Source organism: Musca autumnalis, unplaced genomic scaffold, assembly GCF_047663935.1.
Source record: "Musca autumnalis isolate F117 unplaced genomic scaffold, ASM4766393v1 scaffold_4, whole genome shotgun sequence".
NCBI lineage: Eukaryota > Metazoa > Arthropoda > Insecta > Diptera > Muscidae > Musca > Musca autumnalis.
This window is the reverse complement of record NW_027411977.1, coordinates 185,793,039-185,807,461: the sequence shown is the minus strand read 5'-3', so window position 1 is coordinate 185,807,461 and position 14,423 is coordinate 185,793,039. Positions and strand designations below refer to the sequence as shown.

Below are 14,423 nucleotides of genomic sequence, written 5' to 3'. Positions count from 1 at the left end.
GGTCAGTGTCCACTTGGGATGAAAGAGGGACCAAGATAAATCCTGGGCTTTGCCATGTTAAAACCGGTCAGGACCGTTCCTTGGTATCTTCCATCCCCTACGTCACCCTCTCTATAAGATTGGTTTTCGTAATTTTCCAAGGTTGTACCATTTTTGAGATATATAAGTTTAAGTTGGGAAGTTGCAGTCATTACTTTGTTTTATAAGGAGACGATACAGTCAGTAAACTGTCAAAATTTGAACTTCCACATCTCGCAAATGCTAATACCTACGAAAACATCATAAAGGACATTCTTGTAGAGAATTTTCACTGCTATAAAACTTTCTTTAATCCCATTTGGATGGGGCTTGCGGTTCCCAAGCAAACTCGTGAAAACCTAAAAAAGCCCTAAAAATGTGAACTTTGAACTTTTTTTGAAAATCCCGCCGACGATTTTTTTATTTCTTTCATCTATGAACATTGTAGTTTCCGAAAACGCAAAAACTTCCCAAGCAAAATTCTGGACTGCTTGCTTCCATAAAGAATCAGGAGACAGGTTAGTGGCGTTAGCTGTGCAAATTCAGCGTGTCGTGTCGTCCCAATCCACATGCCGTGAATGTGCTAGGAATTGTGGCATCAATTCGTGTCCAATAAGAATTGTGGTGGCTACATCGTCCTGACCTTAACTGGGCTAAAACCATTCGATTTTGCCTGGCGTTCTCCTGGATGGGTGGTGGTCCCCAAGTATGACATACTCTGTACTGCTTGACCGACTGTATCAGTGTGAATGCTATTCAAACCTCTCGTTGGTTTAGATTCCGTTTAATTTCGTACTTACGTGTACCAAAAGTACTAAATGGAACTAAATTTGGTACAATTTTGATTCGGGTGAACGGATAGAGCTAGAAGCTTGAAATTTGGAATTAAGGTTACTGTTGAAGAGTAGGATTGAGATATGGGGGTAGTTTTGTAAATTCGTTCATATGTGTACGAATAGTACTAAATGGTACAAAATTTAGTACAATTTGGATTTGGGTGAACGGATAGAGCTAGAATCTTCAAATTTGGAATTAAGATTAATCTTGGAGTGTAGGGGAAGTTTTTATGGATACGGAAAGTACTAAATTTGGTACAACTTGGGTTTGGGTGAACGAATAGAGCTAGAATCTTGAAGTTTTGAATTAGGATTACTGTTGGGTTGTAGAATTGAGGAAGTTTTGGAAATTCGTACTTATGGGTACGAAAAGTACTAAATGGTACTAAATTTGGTACAATATTAATTCGGGTGAACGGATAGAGCAGGAATCCTGACATGTTGAGTTAGGATTACTGTTAGAGTGTAGGATTGAGAAAGTTTTGGAAATGGGTTTATGGGATCGAAAAGTACTAAACGGTACTTAAGTTGGTAAAATTTGGATTTGGTTGAACAGATAGATTTGCAATCCTGAAATGTGGAATTAATTTTATTGTTGGAGCGTAGGATTGGGATAGTTTTAGAAATTCGTACTTATGGGTACGGACAGTATTAAATTTGGTACAATTTTGAAAGTTCTAAATGGCACAAAATTTGGTGCAATGTAGAGCAGGAATCCCGAAATTTGGAATTAAGATTACTGTAGGCCTGTTCGATTGATTAAGTTTTGAAAATTCGTACTTAAGATATTTTGTATTAATGTCAGTATAGGAATGAGATACACTTCCATACCTCAATAAGGCAAATACCTACGACATTCTTGTAGAGAATTTTCACTGATACAAAACTTTCTTTAATCCCATTTCGATGGGGCTTGCGGTTCCCAAGCAAACTCGTGAAAACCTAAAAACTCCAAAAAATGTGAACTTAGACCGCGATTTATTTGAAAATCCCTCCGGCGATTTTTTTATTTCTCTCATCTATGAACATTGTAGTTTCAGAAAACGCAAAAACTTCCCAAGCAACATTCATTTAAATTTAGTTAAGGTGCACCGTGATATATAGGGCCACGCTTAAATATAGCTCCCATAAAACGGTACCTCCCGATTTGCAGTATTTTGAAGGCTGTGGCCTCAATATTCCACCGAAATAGCTGACATTTGGTATTTAGTCTTCATTAGGGGTATTCAAATTTGTCCCTATAGTCCATGTCCCCCGTAGAACGTTACATCCTAATTTTCGGTATTTTGAATTTTTGGCTTCAATATTACCCGAAAGTGGCTAAAATTTGGTGGTTTCGTTGGTGGTACAAAACGTTCCTCCCGAAATTTGTCCGTACAGGCCCACGGTTGATCCAGCGCCCATAGAACGGTACCTCCTGAATTCCGGTATTTTGAAAGTTAGCCGCATTGTTTTTATCGAAAACGAAAATAAACTAATTGTTCAGTTTTACTTCAATACAACTCGCGGTGGAGGGTATAACAAGTTCGGCCGGGCCGAACTTAACGCCTTTCTTACTTGTTTCAGTTATCAGGTTCTGAAATTTGGTATGTAGTCTCCATTTGTGGTATACAACTTTCCACCTGAAATTTTTTAGTACAGGTCCTCTTCTTTGCGTAGCCTCCATAGAAAGGTATCGCCGATTCTCAGTTTTTTGAATGTTGTGGCCTCAATATACATATCATCGAAATAGCTGAAAATTGGTACTTTGTCTTCATTTGTAGTATACAACTGTGCATCAGAAATTTGTCGGTATAGGTTGATGGTTTGATACACGCCCCATAGAATGGTAATCCTGCTTTCTGCACATTACATATTTAATAAATGTTCCACAAACATCCCAGAAGGGAGAATTCTCACTCTCTCTCTGTATCCAGACTCAAAAATTCTGCAACCTGGACTGCTTGCTTCCATAAAGAATCAGGAGACAGGTTAGTGGCGTTAGCTGTGCAAATTCAGCGTGTCGTGTCGTCCCAATCCACATGCCGTGAATGTGCTAGGAATTGTGGCATCAATTCGGGTCCAATAAGAATTGTGGTGGCTACATCGTCCTGACCATAACTGGGCTAAAACCATTCGATTTTGCCTTTTTCCCCAAGTATGGCATACTCTGTACTGCTTGCCCGACTGTATCAGTTTGAATGCTATTCAAACCTCTCGTTGGTTTAGATTCCGTTTAAGTACAATTTGGATTTGGGTGAACGGATAGAGCTAGAAGCTTGAAATTTGGAATTAAGGTTACTGTTGAAGAGTAGGATTGAGATATGGGGGTAGTTTTGTAAATTCGTTTTATGTGTACGAATAGTACTAAATGGTACTAAATTTAGTACAATTTGGATTTCGGTGAACGGATAGAGCTAGAATCTTCAAATTTGGAATTAAGATTACTTTTGGAGTGTAGGGGAAGTTTTTATGGGTGCGGAAAGTTCTAAATTTGGTACAACTTGGATTTGGTTGAACGAATAGAGCTAGAATCTTGAAGTTTTGAATAGGATTACTGTTGGGTTGTAGGATTGAGGAAGTTTTGAAATTTGTACTTATGGGTTCGAAAAGTACTAAATGGTACTAAATTTGGTACAATATAAATTTGGACGAACGGATAGAGCAGGAATCTTGACATGTTGAGTTAGGATTACTGTTAGAGTGTAGGATTGAGTTAGTTTTGGAAATGGTTTTATGGGTTCGAAAAGTACTAAACGGTACTTAAGTTGGTAAAATTTGGATTTGATTGAACAGATAGAATTGCAATCCTGAAATGTAGAATTAATTTTATTGTTGGAGCGTAGGATTGAGATAGGGTGAGTATTGGCGTGCAACGTTGGTCTCGCTGTTGATGTGTAAGGGTGAGATACAGCTGATTTGTTTGAAAATCGAACTAAAGTGGTACGAACAATACTTAAATAAAAAAATAAATTGGTATTAGTATAACAAACTTTTCAGTGTTCGCCACTTCCATAGTAAATATTGTTTATTTGTTTTTATATCCTTTCCGCATACGAAGTAGCGGGCACTTTGCTAGTTGCATATATAAGGTTTATGGGTCAAATGAAAAAAATAGGGGGTTGTAGTTCTAAAAAAATGATTTTGTTTTTTGGTTTCGTTGTGTAACAAACGGAATGATAAATATAATTATACCTTCCACATTATGGTGAAGGCTTTAAAAATGTGTTCTTGTCTGGCTTGGAAATCGAAGCAGTGCAAGGCGGATGAGCTTATCATTGCACCACGGTAGCATACTGTTGGAATTGGGATGGATACGGTATCTAATTTAGATCTTTTTTGGCATATAATGAGTCTCATAGTAGCTGTAATTATTAGCATAGATAATTATTATGTTAGTGCATAAGGATAAGGTATTTCATCATAAGTACACCAAGACCTCGCTTTGCGATGTTTTCGAAGTTGCGTCGCTGCTTAGTTAATACCAATTTTCATTATGCGTCGTTCGATTTTCGATCACCATAGTATGGAGGGTATATTAAGTTTGTTTTCCGTTCAAAACACATTGAAATAAATATTCTTGATCAGCGTAAACTCGCTATCTTCCGAATGATTTGAGACAAAGGTCTGAAATTTTGTACACATGTGTAATTGGTCTGAACATATGTAGATCATGTTCGGTATTTTGACTGTTTTCGCTACATTTTCTGGCCGAATTCGAATAAAATAGCTGTAATTTTGCCTTTAGGATTCCTAGTTGTTCAAGTAATTTCTCCACCTACAATTCTGGGCATAAGAAAAAACAGTGTTTTTTACCCTGGAATCTATCTACGAAATTTACATGGCTTTCATTAAAAATCTTCATTCGCTTTGCGTCGTTTCATTTTGAGTCGTTTTTTTTTTTTTTTTGGAACATATCAACGACGTAAACGGGCTTTTGGTGTAGAATACTATTCAATTGTTTGGAATCGAATGCCTTACCAACACTCGCTAAGAGAAGACATGCGGGTCGTTAATTAACAGTGCCCATTGGGAAGTCGACTTCAATCTGCACTTATTTTTATTTAATTAAAAATAATCCAAAATCCAACATATAACTAAACACAACCCCATTTTTAAAACAAACTTTTGTAACAACACTTTCCACCAAAATCAGAAAAACAATTTAGCCAAAATTTTTTGTGTGTTTTTTTTAATCCTGTAGAACTTTCGACTTATATTTTTATGAATACAAGTCATTCCCCTCCTACTATCAGCTCTCGGAAAATAATGGTAGGCCGTCTCATAAAATCTATGTCAATTTTGTTTTCTGCCCAGAAAAAAGAAGGAACTTATAAGATGGGTCACTGACTGGCATCATGACTAAGTAGCACATGAATACTGGGATGACTGGGTAAATGTATGTACATTGTACATCTATGAGTGTATGTACAATAGGGATATAACTTTTTGCACTTTTTTGCAGATATCGAAAATACCAGCACATAGCCGTGTAGAGCATGAAAAACTATTATGAAATAAGGTGTAATTTTTTCTCTATCGCGAAAAAAGTTTCCGCACCAAATGCATTGAAGTTCAGTAATGCATTTTTTAATTTTATCTGTTATAACAACATGTTTGCTTTTCATTAAAATTTTTATTTTTTTGTAATCTAATTTAAAATCATTATCAAAGCGTTCTGGACCAATTTGTTCTCAAATCGCGCCATTTCGGAGCATATTAGGAAATTTTGACACTATTGCAATTTTTGGTTTTTCTTTATAAACTCGTGAATTTTATGTTTATATTTTTTGTACCTATCGGACAAGAGAATATGGTGTCATTTGCAACAAATTCGCGAAAGTTACAGACGTTTTTAATGACTTTGCCTGTGAGAAATGTATTTTTGTCTATAAATATTTATTCAAACAAAGCAAATTTAAAATTTTAAGTAGAAAAAATACCAAAAGGGTTTTAGTAATTGCGGTCGGTGCTGAAACTTTTTTCATCGAATCTATCTCAGAAACGCGTTTTCATTATTAGGACAAAATTCCCCACATGATACTGGTGTTGTATTTTTGTAGAAAACAAATACAATTCTCACAGGCAAGGTCAACAAAAACAGCCTGTAACTTTCGCGAATTCGTTGCAAATGACTCCAAATTCTCTTGTCCGATAGGTACAAAAAATATAAACATAAACTTCACGAGTTTATAAAGAAAAACCAAAAATTGCAATAGTGTCAAAATTTCCTAATATGCTCCGAAATGGCGCGATTTGAGAACAAATTGGTCCAGAACGCTTTGATAATGATTTTAAATTAGATTACAAAAAAATAAACATTTTAATGAAAAGCAAATATGTTGTTATAACAGATAAAATTAAAAAATGCATTTCTGAACTTCCATGCATTTGGTGCGGAAACTTTTTTCGCGATAGAGAAAAATTGACACCGTATTTCATAATAGTTTTCCATGCTCTACACGGCTATGTGGTGGTATTTTTTTGGTTATAGCCCTAATGTACAAGTGTCTACTTTATAGTTTGTAAAAATTCCCTTCATTTTGTTACTTTTGTGTAGCTGGGTGTGTGTGTTCGTTTCGGCTTATCCTAAAAATATATATGAAACTTCTTAGGCACTTTTTGTTTGTTTTTGTGATGTTATTTAAGAGATTTCCCAGAAATTTCCAATAACTCAGCATAAAACTTTAATAAACACTCTTTCACGTTGGTTGCTTGTCTTTTACTTGGCGGATGAATTGGTTTGGTTGTGTTGAGGGGCCCATCGATTTCATTTTGTGTTGTGTTGGTTTTTTTTTCTGTGTCTTTGTTCTAAGCCTTCTCATCAAAAATGAAAAAGTTTCTTTCTGTCCTAGTTGACTTTCTTTTCGTTCGTTCTTTTGGATTTTCCTTTTGAAATTTGGCCTTTGGTTTTTTTATTTAATCTGAAGATTATGTCTAAGCCTTAGAACACATAATGAAAAAAGACGAAAAAAACGAAAACAAAAGTCTGCAACAACTAAGGACAAATGATAAATGGATACTGAAACACAGTTAATTGAGAAAAATTATAAATCCATGAAAATATGCTAAGAATTAGATACCATTTTGGTTCGTAGATAAAAAACATAAGTTAACAGGGATGAAAATGAGGCAAGTATTATCATATAAAGGGGATAAATAAGAGCTATGGAATTAATAAAACGGTTAATCAGCAGGTTTTGTTTGGACGGAAAAATTGTTATTAAGATACAAATATTCTTAAAACTTTTTAAGGCAAATTAATACCTTTTGAAACAGGGCTCTTTTTTAAATTCTTAAATTAACTGAAACTCTGCAGAAGGTAAATGGTTTTATTTGTGAAACTGTGATAATCTGTCCAACACCTGATAAACAACAATCAGGACTCCTCTTAGTCCCACTTCAATTTCAAGTGAACACTGGCCTTCCCGTGATGTCTCCTGGGGAGCTGCCTTTAAAATCCGTTAATGGTAGTGAGCTAACATGTGCCGCGCGAGTTACATACTCTCACCACCCTAATATGCACACTTATGCTAACCACGACGAGGTCAGCATAATTGTGCAAAAATATTTAAAATGAAATTGGATCTAAGTATGTTGAACTCCAAAAGCCAAGGCTAAGCATAGACAGTTGCTACTGCTGGCTTTTGCTGATTCAACAGATAGAAAATATGTATTGACAAATAAATATGCCTTTACGGTATTAAAAATCATTCTAACAGTTAAACATATAAAGTCATATTGAATCAAAACTACGGTCTTTTATTTTTTCCTAAGAATAAAATAAGTTCAACCAATAAAAAAAAGTTAACTCGCGTTCACTAGGGATAGTTAAGTCGACTTTCGATTAATCGACTTTTTGCAGTCAAAATTCTAAAAATCGTAGTCGACTTTTGTCTGGAGGGAAACTCGCATAATCCATAGATTGTTGACTTGGCGGTTTTACAGCTTTGGCGAATTTACAGTTTCAAAAGAAAATTCGAAAATCGGTTATGAAAAAGTTGAATGTCTACTTTAAGGCCAACTGAAATAATCGCCAGACCAATAAATCGCATTTTTAGTTTTAGACACTACAATACTATGAGAAGCTAAAATGGAATAATTAGTTTCCTTTAGATGGAAGAATCTTTGACAATGTATTCTCCAAATGCATAATTTATCTAATCTAAAAAATGTGTTCAGTCAGGTGAAAGGTACCACCTACGGGGTTATATCAAAATGTCGACATATCTGCAAAAACTTCCCAGGTGTAAGCACGCTCTATTAAAAGATAGTTAAGGCGCACCGTGCATGACATTGTCTTGTAAGTAGGCGATAGAGTCGGTTCATGGATCTAATTTCATCTCCTATAATTTAACAAGTAAAAAAGCGTCAATCGGCTTTTAAAGAAAAACACAATATCGCTCCGGAAGTTGTGGGCCAGTATTGCCCATCTTCGAACAAATTTTGGACCGAATCGGTGGATCAGTTCGAGAGCTATCGTGCTCGTGATTTTTTACACCATTCGGTCTGTTCTTAATAAGTATGGACTTGCCCCTGAAAAATCTTTTACCGTCTTAATTAAGGCAGGAATGCAAGTTGCTTCAACAAAAATCAAAGTGATTCGAGAGCAGGTCTTAAAGTGAACTTATCCGAAATTTTGTGTGGGAGGTACCCGAAGGAGTGGACAAATATAGTCCATATTCGAACCTGATCTACAGTGGTGTGAAAAATAATAAGGACACTGCAATCCATAACCAAGATTACATTGAAAACTGGCTAAAAAAGTTAAAATTACATTAGTTTATAAAATTTATTGTTTTCTTAAAATGTTAAGAAAAGTATTATAAAAATATTTTCATTGCTTGTAACCATATTTTATTTTTCTTTTATATTTTATGCGAATTGTCGTAGTTTGGTGTGTGAAAAATAATAAGGACACTTCATGACATATTTTAATAAGGACCAAACTTGAAAGAAATTAATGCAGGTTTTTACTAAATAATGGTAGATAAAGTGTTTCAGTGTCATTAAAACGTTGTAGACGATCCTTTGTTTTCTAAAACGGAAGCGCATCGTCTGGGCATCGAGTCGACCAAATTTTGGCACTTCTCTACTGGTATCGCGTCCTACGCAACCTGTATAAGTTGCCAAAGGTCGCCATAATTTGATGGACACTTTCCCCTGCTTGATTTTTTAACTTCATTCCACAACATATTTCAATCGGGTTCAAATCAAGGGATTGTATGGGCCATTCTAACAACTTAACTTAATTATTCTGGAACACCTTTTTTTATTTTGCCGTTATTTTTGGGTCATTAACCTTGCTGAAGACTCATTTGAGAGGCACACCCCCTTCAACATACGGAAGAATTATATTTTTCAAAATTTCAATGTAATTTGGTGATTTCAAAAAAAACTTTGAATACTGTATAGAGACCCCACAGCATAGAAAGAAAATGAGCCCCACACCATGCTGTTACCTCTGCCATATTTAGCCGCCTTCAGAGTATATTTTGGGTTATATTATTGATTTTTAGGTCTTCAACCATGATAAACTCCTCTATCGGAACAAAAAAATATATTTGGTTTCATAAGATCAAAGAACGGTACGCAATTTTTCTTAGGCCAAGCGATGTGATTTCTAGCAAACTGTATTATTTGCTGAATATTTTTATACCCTACACCACTACGCGGGAAGTGTATAATTTTTCGATTAAAATGATACTTTTCTGACACTGTGAGCTCTAATGTGGCCACCGCAGAGGGTTTTAGGAGTTGTTGATGCGTCAAAATTAATATTTAAGTAGTTTTTTATTTGTAAAGATGTGGTAAAAGGATATTTTTTAATCATCGAATAACGCATTTATTATTACAGGTGCAATTTTTGGATTTCTGCTACGACTTTTATCTTTGAAGTTCACTTAGCTGCATCCTCCACCATTGTTTTTAAAGATTCTAAGCTTTTTTCTGTAATTTTTCTGTATGAATTTCCTTCTTTCCGTAAACATTTAATGATTTCTCGAGTAGCGTGATAACAGTGCGTATTTTTTTACCCATATTTGCAAAGAAAAACTAAAAAATACTGATAGATTTAACATTTAATGAATAGAAAATAATTAATTTTAAACTTTTACTTACAGGAAAGAATCACAAAAAAATAATATCAATTTATTTTTACTAAAACGAAAAACTGTCCTTATTATTTTTCACAGCAGAAATCACGGATTTTACGAAATATATTTGTTTAGTATAAAAACTAAACAGAAAGAAACCAAAATCGTAACGGGATTTCTTATTGCAATACATGTACATTTCCAAAAACAAATTTCCATCGCAAATTATTCCATTTTACACATTTTAGGAGCGACCAAAAGTTGTGAATGTCGCTGTCCTTATTATTTTTCACACCACTGTATATCTGGTAGATATATTAGGATGTGTAAAGTATGGACCAAATCGGTCATTCCCATCAAGAGTTATCGTGCCCACAATGTTTGCGAACATTTTTGAACTTTTGTGGGGGAGGTACCTGAAGGAGTGGACCGATATGGCTTTTCTTCGAACTTAAACTAAGTTTGCACAAAATATTACGAAGGCCACATTTTGGACCGAATCGGCTGATCCGTTCGAGAGTTATCTTGCGCTTCATCACGGTGTCATAGGGGTTTTTGTACCTTTCAGGCTATTTTCTCAGGAAGTGTAGACTTGCCCCTGATGAAACTTCTACCGTCGTATTGGGGACAGTGAATACAAGTTGCTTCAACAAAAATCAAAGCGATTCGAGAGCTGGTTCTAAACTGAACTTTTCCGAAATTTTGTGTGGGGGTACTCGAAAGAGTGAACCGATTGAGTCCATATTGGAATCTCATCTGAGTCTGGTAGAAACTTCACGACGTTCAAGAGTTATCGTGTGCACAAATTTTACAAACATTTGCGAACTTTTGTGGCGGAGGTACTGGAAGGAGTGGACCGATATAACCCATCTTCGAACTTAAACTAAGCTTGGACAAAAAATTGCGAAATCCAAATTTTGGACCGACTTGGTTGATCCGTTCGAGAGTTATCGTGCGCTCCAGCCAGACAGACAGGCATACAGACGGACGCACATGGCTAAATCAACTCCAAATTTTCTGAAACTGATTTCGTCCAAACATACTTAGGGTCTAAAAAAAGGAAAATTCAGAATTTTTTAATATTCCATTTGAAAGAAATTAATTTTTTTGACGCTATATCATTTTTTGAGCATGAATTGAGAACAAATTCCGATTCTCAAATCTGTTGGAGATACTAATTTTTGATATTGCGTGCAAAAGTTATAGCGGTTTCAATTCTGATTATAAAAAAAATCTTATAAAAACGCTACATATTCATTATATCGAGATACACTCCCAGCAAAATGTTCGATGCCAAAGATGCCATTCAATCATGGGTGAAAGTGATCTGGCATGTCATCTTTTTAGCATCTTCATCGATGAATTTTATATGAGCGTGGACCCCAAAAGATGCTATACATTTTGGGATCCAAAGCATATCATTTACACCAATGCTTTGACATGTCATTTCCACCAATGCTTTGGCATGTCATTTCCACCAATGCTTTGGCATGTCATTTTCACCAATCTTTGCAATGACATTATCATTACGACGAGAGTTTTAACAACGTTGGTTGTGATTTCGAGTCTCCGAAAACATTAAGCCTATTGTAAATAATTAATCTTATATATTAAGAAAAATGTGTATAATAAAAATACAAAATTCATCTCTATTAGATCGATGAAATGGGTTCAAATGCTGATGAAAAGATCCGATCTTTCACGACTTCCTTTGCATGGGTTCAAATGCTGATGAAAAGATCGGATCTTTCGCCACTTCCTTTGCATTGGTCCAAATGCTAATGAAAAGATCGGCTGTTTCACGACTTCGTTTGAACCAATGCAAAAGATGCCATGAAATCACGTCATCGCATGGAACCCCTTCCTTAAAATTTTGCTGGGCTGTTAATTTATGGCTTCCTACATACTATATGTTTACTGAGGTCCCATAACTTTAGTGAAAAAGTTGTACATTTTCGCGGAAATTAGAAAAGAATTCAAAACAATTGGTAGTTTGTAAATTGTTTTAATAAAATTCAAGCTGTTTATGTATCTGAAAAATATGTAGGTAATCTAAACATCGCGAAGATTCAAATGAAACCAAAACTATACAAATTCGTTTAATGGTTTGCATATTATAGCAAAAACAAAAATTTTTATCAAATTTTTGTAAGAGAACTATTTATTAAAATTTATTTTCTGAGTTACTTAAAGAAAATGTAGAAAAAAATAGGTCGGAGTTATTCTTCTATTTTAGTTAAATTTCACGGAAAAAATCACATTTTTTATTCTAATCACTTCTCGAATACACGCTAACATCTAGCGGAAGATATGGGTATCATTCAAATAAATGTTGGGTTCCTTTAAATGGGGCATACTCTTGAAATAAAACTGTACAGGATTTACTTTGGCCGCTATGATGTGGCATCGTCTGCAGTTTAGTGTGAAACAAACTCTATAACGCTTATAATTTGCAAAAAAGTGCATACTCTTTTTATGCGCATCCGATTTCACTATCATCCATTAAAAAATACATCGATCTAAACCTATTTCGATAAAATCCATCAAGAACCGTAGATGTAGCATCACACACTATCTTTGGGATAAATCGGATACAGCTCCCATGCCACTAAATTGTTTAAACCGCTGTTTTCTCAAAAACGTGAGTGATGTGTCAGTTTCTTCATTGAAAAGGAAACGATTCACAGAAAACAGTTTACACACATTTCAAAAAAACAGTTTACGCACATTTTTCGGTGCTTGCAGTTGCTGTTCTAGTGGATTGGTTTTTACGATCTATGATTTATATTATCCGGACCATCAAAAAACTAAAATATCTTGGGGTTCAGCACAATCAAAAGGATATTGTAAATACTGTACCCAAAAAATAGGGTTTTTCGAAAAAATATCGCTCTAAATTTTGGCCTTTGGCAGTAGATTACTGTGATGCTGTCTAAACTACATTTTCAATATACATATGAAATTATGCGTAATGGCGAGTAATTTCATGCTATTATATGTTTTCTGAAATACCCGAATACGCGTCGCAGTTAGATCGAAAATACAAAAAACACCTAAAATCTGGCTTCAAAATGTCAGCATCCATAAAAGATGGATGTAGTGGAGATTTTGAAATGAGTTACATTAGAAGTGTAATCTTAATTTTGTATTCTTCTACTTTTACTTTGGACAGATACGAGTATCCGTAATTTAAATGTTTTAACCGCCAATCGAAAAACAGCGTAAAAAACTCGTTTGCTTCAACGTGTTTTTACCCATTTTTATTTATTTACGCGAAAATTAACTTTTTTAGCCACAGTTTTGAGCTTTGATTAAAACACTTCGTTTGATCCAACTATGGTCATATTTCGGGGTACACTGCAATATTTCGCGAATTATAACAGTGCAAACCTTGGCTTCATCAAAGTTACATTTTTTTGACTTTTCGTCATATACCCTCGTGACGGTATAAAAATGTTAAAACCTAGGAAAACGCCATAATGGTAAATCATGTACAGAAAATTTTGCCCTTCAAAATTTTCGGCACTTTTAAAAGAAGGCCCGATAGCAGGATAACCATTCGTTGTAGAGAAAAAATTTATTTCATAAAAAATGCTAAAAAAGTCTCAAAAACATAATTTTCATACAAAACTTAAGTTTTCTCGCAAAAAAATTCTCGGCGCCTTTCCTCTAAAAGAACACGGTGTGCCTTAACCAAATTTAAATGGAAGGTGCTTACACCTGGGAAGTTTTTACAGATTCTGAAACTACAATGCTCATAGATGAGAAATATCAAGAAACAAAGGAAAAAATGGCCGGAGGGATTTTCAAATAAATCGCGATTTAAGTTCACATTTTTAGGGGTTCTTTAGGTTTTCACGATTTTGCTTGGAAACCGCGAGGCCTATGTTAAAGGGCCTAAAGAAAATGTTGTAGCTGTGAAAATTCTCCACAAGGTTGGCCTTTATAATATTTTCGTAGGTTTTACCGTTTTTGAGATATAGAAGTTCAAATTGAGACAATGAGATTGAGACTGTATCGCCTCCTTATAAAACCATATCATTCTCAGTGCGCCTTAACTAACTTTTGATGAAAACCGCTTACACATGGCAAGATTTCGTGGGTTCCGAAATAGCAATGTTCATAGATAAGAAAATAAAGAAACAGGAATAATGGCCGGAGGGATTTTTAAATAAATCGCGATCAAAATTCACAATTTTAGGGTTTTTAGGTTTTCAAGATTTTGCTTGGAAACCGCAAGTCGTATCGAAAGAAGTCTAAAGAAAATGTTGTAGCTGTGAAAATTGTCGACAAGACTGACCTTAGCTATAGAGGTTCAGTTCAAATTTTTAGGTTTTTATCTTAGTCAAAATGGGACTAAAGAAAATGTTGAAGCTGTAAAAATTCTCTACAAGATTGAATGATTTATTTTTTCCTAGGTTGTGCCATTTTCATGATATATAAGTTTAATTTGGGAAATTGCAGTAATGACATTGTTTTATAAGGAGGCGATACA

At 34.9% G+C, this 14,423-nt stretch overlaps 1 protein-coding gene across 12 annotated transcripts in view; it reads right to left on the bottom strand.

Annotated features, from left to right (window-relative positions):
* LOC141402723 (uncharacterized) overlaps positions 1 to 14,423 on the bottom strand; it is a 688,471-nt gene that overhangs the window by 660,302 nt on the left and 13,746 nt on the right. The window lies entirely within an intron of this gene.